Genomic DNA, 9,478 nt, shown 5'->3' on the forward strand with positions numbered 1-9,478 from the left:
TTCCATTATAAGTATAAGGAATAATCATGAGGATCCAAGAGTCCTGGAGTCTAGATGGGGTGTTGCAGCCAGCTCAGCAGAGGTTCCTTGAGGAGCAGAGGCCAAGGGCTGAAAACAGGAGCCAGTACTTCTGGTCTTGGACTTGAACCCGATGTGACTAATGCTGTATATAGGAACTGAGTTAAATTATGAGCCTAACCCTCTTCTCCTCTCCTGATACTGAGGTGGTGTATGTGGACAGATTATTTTTCCAAAGATGTTGAGCAAAATACTTGCATTTTTTCCCTTATTATAAGTTTATTGTTCTTTAGTATTTTTAATCATGTCTAATTCTTTGCAGCCCATTTGAAGTTTTCTTGGTAAAGATATTGGAATGTTTTGCCATTTCTTTTTTCAACTCATGATGAGGAAACTGAGGCAAAGAGGGTTAAGTAATTTGCTCAGGGTCACACAGCTAAACAGTGTCTGAGGCCAGATGTGAACTCAAGAAGATGAATCTTCCTGACTTCAGGCTTAGTATTCTACCCCATATGCCACCTGGATGATAGTCCATAGGCTTGATATTCCTGCAAAATGATCTCTCTCACAAAATTTGGGGTTAATTTTTAGAGAAGTTCATCTTGCCACACACTCTATTGGCTACCACCACCACAGATTCAGACCGAAAACTTTACTAGCCCTTAATATATTGGCATTGTTGCAAGTCTTGTTAATTTTTGGTTGAAGGATTCTGGTGAAAAAAAATATGGCAGTCTTTTTAATACAATTCTTTTTTTCAGACATTACTCATGCTAAGGGATATGAAGGCAGTAGTTGAAGAATATTTTGTTATTAATGATTTGACTCTCACCATAAATTTGACACTGCCCATGAACATCCAATTTTTGCTTCAGTAAGGAACAATAGGCAAGGACACTGATAGCTGAAAGCTTAGAGGGAAATTAATATATTGATATTTTTGGCTTTTTGGTTTCCAAATTATATGCTTCTAAAGGCTGTTATTTTAGGACTGGGGGATAGAAAAATCTATAGGATTCTATGATATCTATTAACTCTCTTTTCTATAAAAAACAAAGATATTTTTGATATTAGGATTTGTGGATGATAGAATAAAATACTTTACAAGTATGGATCTGTGAAACAGGTTTCTTTTTTCATTGTGCTTGCAGAGTTAAAATGTATGAGGGAAGGTGGGAGGGAGGAAAGCAAAGAGAAAGAAAGATAAAGGGAGAGAGATAGAGATAGATAGAGACAAAGACAGAGAGAGAGACACAGAAAGGCAGAGAAAAAATAGAGACACACACACACACACAGAGAGAGAGAGAGAGAGAGAGAGAGAGAGAGAGACAGACAGACAGACAGACAGACAGACAGACAGACAGAGACAGAGAAAGACAGAAAGACAGAAAGTATACCACAGTGTATTTAATACTGGATTTGAAGTCAAGGATACTTGGGTTCAAAGTCTGCCTCAATCACTACAATAGCCCTGGATAAGCCACTTAACCTCTGTAAAATAAGAGGTATGAACTGAGTGGTGTCTAGAGTCACTTTCACATCTATATCTATGATCCCATGGTATTCACTGGATCCATAAATGTAGGTGCTTTAGCATTTCTTCAGAGATTATAGATTGTAGATATCATCCTATAAATAAAAACAGGGAAGGAGAAATTAACAATTTTATTTTGGATAAAATAAAAGATGGAAGCAGACTTTACTGATCTTTATAATTCCTTCCATTGCATTTTGGGAGTCACACAATGAATATCATGCACTGTCATCTCTGACCTGGTAATCTGTTGAAAGTTTCAAGCAAAAATTATCAGCACTTATCATCAACTTAAACTTTATATGAAGCTGAGACATAATTATACGTCTCAGCATTATCAGAGGACTTATCATGAGTATGACAAAGTTGATTAAAGTGTAAAGAAAATTCATTTTTATTCTCAGGAGAATATGACAATTATCACATCAACTTTAATGACACTGGTGAAACTATATGGTGATCAAGGCATTTAAAATGAATTAATATATAGGCCTCCTAGGAACTCAATGTAGTATACCTTGTAGACTGAGGGAATGAAAATGTAGTATACTACTAGAATGAGAATGCCTTACTGGCTCTTTGTTTTGAGTTGGCAGTCGAACTGGTTGTGAATACTTTTTCTTTAGTACCCAACTAATGGTATTTATAATATTACATGGGCCTGGAGATAGGGAAGAACAACATAGATTCCTAGCCTCTGAAATGGTTGAGGTAGGGTGATTTCCCAAGAAAGAAAAATGCACCGAATGAAAAGTGGCAAACTCAAATTCATCTTTGGGGTATTTCTAATGAAATGCTGTCTATAGAAAAAGCTGCCTACAGTCAGTGCCTCTGATTCCTCTCCTCTCATTTTCTTTTAAACCCTCTGTTGTATGACTTCTGACCCGATCATTCAATGGAATTTCCTCTCTAAAGTTACCAATGATCTCCTATCTGCCAAATCTAATGTTTTTGCCCTTAGCCCTCATCCTTCTTGACATCTCTGCAGCATTTAACAATGTTGACCATCCTGAAGATTTTTCCTCATTGGGTTTTCACAGCATGGTTTTCTCTTGATTTTTCTTTTACCTGCCTGATGGCTCTTTGTCAGCATGCTTTGTTGAATCAGCATCCTTGTCATACCACCTAAGTATGAGTGTATCATAGACGCTGACCTGGGCCTCTATTTCTTCTCTCTCCACTCTTTCTCACTTGGTAATATTATCAGTTATCATGTGTTTTATGCCATTTACATATAGATGGCTTATGGATTTATAGATCCAGTCCTTGGTTCTCTTCTGAACTCTATCACAACATGCCTTTTGGACATTTCTAACTAGAAATTCCTTGTGCTTCTCAATTTCAATATGTCCAAAGTTGGGGTTATTATTACTTATACTTTTCTCTGTTTCCTTCCTATTTTTCTAGTCTTACATATTATTCTCTTCCACACATTTTACAGTCAAGTCATGGCAACCAAATTGCTATTTCTCACCCATAATATTCAATCTCCTCCCTCCACACTTTTGCACTTCCCGTTTCCATGACTAGAATTCTCTCTTCTCACTTATACTTTTTGAAGTCTCTGATTTCCTCCAAGACAGCTTCAGTACCATCTTCTATAAGAAACCTTTCCTGGTTCTTTCAGATGCTAATACCCATATACTGAACATTACCTCTTGCTTGTTTTCTATGTGCTATGTATATACCTTTATGCGTACGTTTCTCTCTTGTTAGACTATAAACTCCTTGAAGACAAGAACTGTTTCATTTTAAACTTTGTATCCCCAGTATTTAGAATAGCATGGTAATTGCTTAATAAAATATTGTTGATTGATTGATTGAGTGTACTTAAGTGGCATTCCTTCAGAAAATGTCATTTATCTGTTATAATAGTTCTGAATTTCAATGGAAATCAGATTCCACACCTAATCACCTCTTGCCTCCACTAATTTTTTTTTAACAAAGATATTTTATTTTGATCACAGAAATTAATAATAATGCAAACTATATAATTGTGGGTCATTTCAGGGATATATAGAAGTTATAAAGAGTTTAACTCTGCCCAGTTTAGGCACTAGACTAATACAATAGCCTTTGTTAACAAAGGCCCTAGGGCTCAAAGAAAAAACCCTAAATGAAATGGAGTCTGATCACAGATTACAAAGTATTTATTGTCTGAAAAAAAAAGAATCTTGCAGAAAAGAGAAGATCCTACAAAGCAGCAGAGAGGGAGAGAAATTTCTCAGCTACTCAAAGGAGAGTAGAAAAAGGGAGAAGTAATATAGTTTCTGGAAACCTTTGGAGAGGGATCTGGGGAGTATTGGGGATGTGGGGTGGTCTTGGTGGTGTTGGCTAAAGAAGAGATATCTGTAGATACAATAAGCCAGGCAATGGGATGTTTAGAAAGTCCCAAGTAAGGTCTTGAATCTGCAAACTTGCTCTTGAACTGGTCAAAGCTAGTTTCTGTGGTTTCTGGCAGCTACAGGCATCTCCAAAATCATCTATAGTTCACTTGCAAAGGATCACTGATAGACTAAGCAGCTCTGAGTCTCAGAAACCTTTCTAGTGGGCTGGTTGTTGCATAACTCTATTGTCCTAATTCCCCGTGAAGAGGGGAAGTTCTGACATATAGTATAGTCCTTATAGAGCCCATGCTAACACCTTCTAATAGTCTACCTATCTCTCCTATTCTCCAATCTATCTTTCCCACATCTTCCAAAACAATATTTGTAAAGCATAGGTTGACCATTCTTTTCATTTTTCCATCTTCTTTTTAAAGAAATTTTAGTTATTTCATTAAATATTTCCCAATTACAAGCAATTTAAAGAGACAATTATGTAAGCATTTTGAGTTTTAAATTTTCTCTCTTCTTCCCTCCCCTCTCTCCTCACCAAGATAGCAAGTAATTTGTTATAGGTTATACATGCACAGTCATGCAAAACATATTTCTGTATTAACCATGTTGTGAAAGAAAATAGATTAAAAAAAAAAAAAACAACAACCAGAAAAATAAAGTAAAAAAGAAGCGTGTTTTTATTTGCATTCGGATTCTGTTAGTTGTTTCTCTGGAGGAGGATAGCGTTATTCATCATAAGTCCTTCAGAACTGTGTTAGATCATTGTATTTCTGAGAATAGCTAAGTCATTCACAGTTGATCATGGTGCATGTATGTGTTTTCCTAGTTCTGCTCACTTCACTTTGCATCAGTTCATATAAGTCTTCCCAGGTTTTTTTTTGAAATCATACTCCTTATCATCTGGGTAGTCTCTATGATGGTCTAAGTGGAAATGGTGGTCAAATGGTGTTTCAATAGCTTGGCACCTGCTACATCCTACTGCTCTCTCAAGAAATATGTTGCTTGAGTTAGGTTGTTATCCTTGTTCTTTGGCAATTGGTGGGGATTATTTATTTTTTATTTTTATCTGTATTTTGATGTAATATTTCTTATTATATATGACATGGCTTATGTTAGTTTTATAAGAAGGGTGGACTAGATAACTTCTCTAAAATCTCTCCCTGTTTTACCATATTAAAATATGAAGAAAAATATAGATTGCTGATTCATTGTATGTAAAAATTTAAAGGGAGTCTCATTTATTAGCGTGCAATTAGTCTTAGAAGATTGAAAAATTCACTATTAAGATGGTAATGCAAATATATTACAACGTTATATTAATTATTATTAATGAGTAAAGTCAGTCCATCAATAAACATTTATGAGCAGAAGTGGAGAACAACAGAGTGGAGGAGATTTCCAGCCCAGGGTGACCTGAAAGGCCCACAGGAAATGTCTTTTGCACTGGATGCAGAGCACAGCCCAGTCCAGCTCACAAACAGCCCTGAGGCAGCTGATCTTTATCTCACACTGAATGGCAGCCCTGCCCATCCAGCTCATTTGAAAATCAACCCCCAGTGCTGGCTTGGTGGAACTGGAGCCCAGGTGCCTGTGGACAGGAAACTGCTAAGATTCTGGGCACAAAAATCCCTTCCTTAGCCCAGACCAGTACACACTTGATTGTGCCACCTTGGAGGAACTGAGATCTTACAGATTCCCAGAGTATACCCTACTCCTGACAAAGGACCCAAAAGTCAAGTAACTGGTTGGGAAAATGCCCAAAAAAGGGAAAAAAATAAGACTATCCCAGAGTATACCCTACTCCTGACAAAGGACCCAAAAGTCAAGTAACTGGTTGGGAAAATGCCCAAAAAAGGGAAAAAAATAAGACCATAGAAGGTTACTTTCTTGGTAAACAGGTATCTCCTCCCATACTTTCAGATGAGTAAGAACAATGCCTTACCATCAGGGAAAGACATAAAACTCAAGGCTTCTGTATCCCAAACTTCCAAAATAAATATTCAATGGTCTCAGGCCATGGAAGAGCTCCAAAACAAGTCTGAAAATCAAGTAAGAAAGTAGAGGAAAAACTGGGAAGAGAAATGAGAAAGATGCAAGAAAAGCATGAAAATCAGGTCAACACCTTACTAAAAGAGACCCAAAAATATGCTGAAGAAATAGCACCTTTAAAAATAGAGTAACTCAATTGGCAAAAGAAGTTCAAAAAGCCAATGAGGAGAAGAATGCTTTCAAAAGCAGAATTAGCCAAATGGAAAAGGAGGCTCTAAAGCTCACTGAAGAAAACAGTTCTTTCAAAATTAGAATGGAACAGATGGAGGCTAATGACTTTATGAGAAACCAAGAAATCACAAAATAAAACCAAAAGAATGAAAAAATGGAAGATAATGTGAAATATCTCATTGGAAAAAACAACTGACCTGGAAAATAGATCCAGGAGAGACAATTTAAAAATTATGGGACTACCTGAAAGCCATGATCAAAAAAAGAGCCTAGACACCATCTTTCATGAAATTATCAAGGAAAACTGCCCTGAGATTCTAGAACCAGAGGGCAAAATAAATATTCAAGGAATCCACAGAACACCGCCAGAAAGAGATCCAAAAAGAGAAACTCCTAGGAAAGTTGTGGCCAAATTCCAGAGTTCCCTGGTCAAGGAGAAAATATTGCAAGCAGCAAGAAAGAAACAATTCAAGTATTGTGGAAATACAATCAGGATAACACAAGATCTAGCAGCTTCTACATTAATGGATCAAAGGGAGTGGAATATGATATTCTAGAAGTCAAAGGAACCAGGACTAAAACCAAGAATCACCTACCTAGCAAAACTGAGTATAATACTTCAAGGGAAAAAAATCATTTTTCAATGAAATAGAGGACTTTCAAGCATTCCTGATGAAAAGACCAGAGCTGAAAAGAAAATTTTGACTTTCAAACACAAGAATCAAGAGAAGCATGAAAAGATAAACAGCAAAGAGAAATCATAAGGGATTTACTAAAGTTGAACTATTTACATTCCAACATGGAAAGACAATATTTGTGACCTTGAAACTTTTCTCAGTATCTGGGTAGTTGGTGGGATTACACACACACACACACACACACACACACACACACACACACACACTCACACACGTACAGAGAGAGAGAGAGAGAGAGAGAGAGAGAGAGAGAGAGAGAGAGAGAGAGAGACAGACAGACAGAGAGACAGAGAGACAGAGAGAGACAGAGAGACAGAGAGCACAGGGTGAATTGAATAGGATGGGATTATATCTTAAAATAATGAAATTAAACAGTGAGAGAGATATATTGGGAAGAGAAAGGGAGAAATGGAATGGGGTAAATTATCTCTCATAAAAGGCACAAGTAAAAGACTTTTCAGTGGAGGGAAAAAGGGGGGAGATAAGAGAGAAAGAACATGAAGCTTACTCTCATCACATTCCACTAAAAGAAGGAATAAAATGCACACTCATTTTGGTATGAAAACATATCTTACAATACAGGATAGTGGGGGAGAAGGGGACAAGCAGGGTGGGGGGGATGATGGAAGGGAGGGCAGTGGGAGAAGGGAGCAGTTAGAAGTCAACACTCTTGGGGAGGGATAGGATCAAAAGAGAGAACAGAAGAAACAGCGGGCAGGATCAGATGGTGGGAAATATAGTTAGTCTTACACAACACAACTATTATGGAAGTCATTTGCAAAACTACACTGATATAGCCTCTATTAAATTGCTTGCCTTCCCAAAGGGAATGGGTGGGGAGGGAGGGATGAAGAGAAGTTGGAACTCAAAGTTTTAGGAACAACTGTTGAGTATTGTTCTTGCAACTAGGAAATAAGAAATACAGGTAATGGGGTATAGAAATTTATCTTGCCCTACAGGACAAAAGAGAAGATGGGGATAAGGGAAGGGAGGGATGTTAGAAGGGAGGACAGATTGATGATAGGGGTAATTAGAGTGCTTGGCATTTTGAGCTGAAGGGAGGGGAGAAATGGGGAGAAAATTTGGAACCCAAAATTTTGTGGAAATGAATGTTGAAAACTTAAATAAATAAATTTAAATATAAAAAAATAAACATTTATTAAGGGCCTAGTACATGCCTGGCACTGAGTGAAGTGTTGAGGGTTCAGAGAAAGACAAAAGATTGGCAGTGTTCTCAAAGTGGTCACAGTTTACTGCAGGAGACATCATGCAAACAACTATGCACAAACAAAATATATACAGGATAAACTGGAGTTAGTCAGCACAGAGATGGAACTAGTGTGAAGAGGGAGAGGGAGAAGCTTCTTTAGGTGGTGGATAGGTGACACAATGGCTAGAGTTGCAAACCTCGAGACAAGAAGACTCATCTTCCTGAGTTCAAATCTGGCCTCAGATAATTACTAGCTGTGTGACCCTGGGCAAGTCACTTAACCCTGTTTGCCTCAGTTTTGTCATCTATAAATTGAACTGGAAAAGGAAAGGCAAACCACTCCAGTACCTTTGCCAAGAAACCTTAAATTGGGTCACAAATGTTGGACATGATTGCAAACAACACCACAACAGCAATACCAGGAGCCACAAAATTTAGAAACAAAATTCACTTCGAAGCAAGTGAATGAAGTCAACAGGCAGAGGTGAGAAGAGAGAGAATCCAGTCATGGGGTCAGTCAATGAAAATGCCCAGAGTTGGAGCAAGGAGAAATGGGAAGGAGGTCAGTGTTATTGGATTGCAAAGTAAATAGAGGTGAATCAAGTATAAGAAGAGTTAAATAGTAGGAGAAACCAGTGTATGAATAATTGAATGCAATGCCAAATAGGGGATTTTATATTTGATCTTGGAGGTAATAAGAACCTCCTAAATTTATTAAATGTGTGTGTGTGTGTGTGTGTGTGTGTGTGTGTGTGAGAGAGAGACAGAGAGAGAGAGAGACAGAGAGAGAGAGAGACACAGAGAGAGAGACAGAGAGACAGAGAGACAGAGACAGAGACAGAGACAGAGACACAGAGACACAGAGAGAGACAGAGAGAGATAGTGAGAGAAGGAAAGAGAGATAGATGGAGAGAGACAGAGAGAGAGAGAGACAAAGAGAGAGAGAGATGGTGAGCCAGTAATTTAGGAAGAAAATTTTGACAGTTGAGTGAATGATGTACATCAATGGGGAGAAAGTCGTGACAGGGAGAGCAGCCAGCAGGCTATTGTAAAAGTCCAGTTGTAAAGTACCAATGGCCTGCAACAGGCCACTAACCAGGTGTTAGTGTCAGAGAAGAGAAGGGAACATATATGAGAGTTGCTATGATGGCCAAATTGAAAGGACTTGATAAGACATGGGATATGGAGGTCAAAAGGGATGACCCAAGGTTATGAGCATGGGGAACTAGGAGGATTGTGGTATCCTTGATAGTGATAAGGAACTTTGAAAGAGGAGGGTTTAGGGGTAAAGTTAATGAGTTCAGTTTTGGACATGTTGATTTAAGATAGCTACAGGATTTTCAGTTTGAGATGTCTAATAGGCAGTCAGAGATGTGATATGGGAGGTCAAGAGAGAAGATAAGGCTGGGTAAATACAGAAGAGAAAAGCTCCCAAGATAGAGCCCTGTGTGATACTCAT

This window comes from Notamacropus eugenii, chromosome 3 (assembly GCF_028372415.1).
Source record: "Notamacropus eugenii isolate mMacEug1 chromosome 3, mMacEug1.pri_v2, whole genome shotgun sequence".
Taxonomy (NCBI): Eukaryota; Metazoa; Chordata; class Mammalia; order Diprotodontia; family Macropodidae; genus Notamacropus; species Notamacropus eugenii.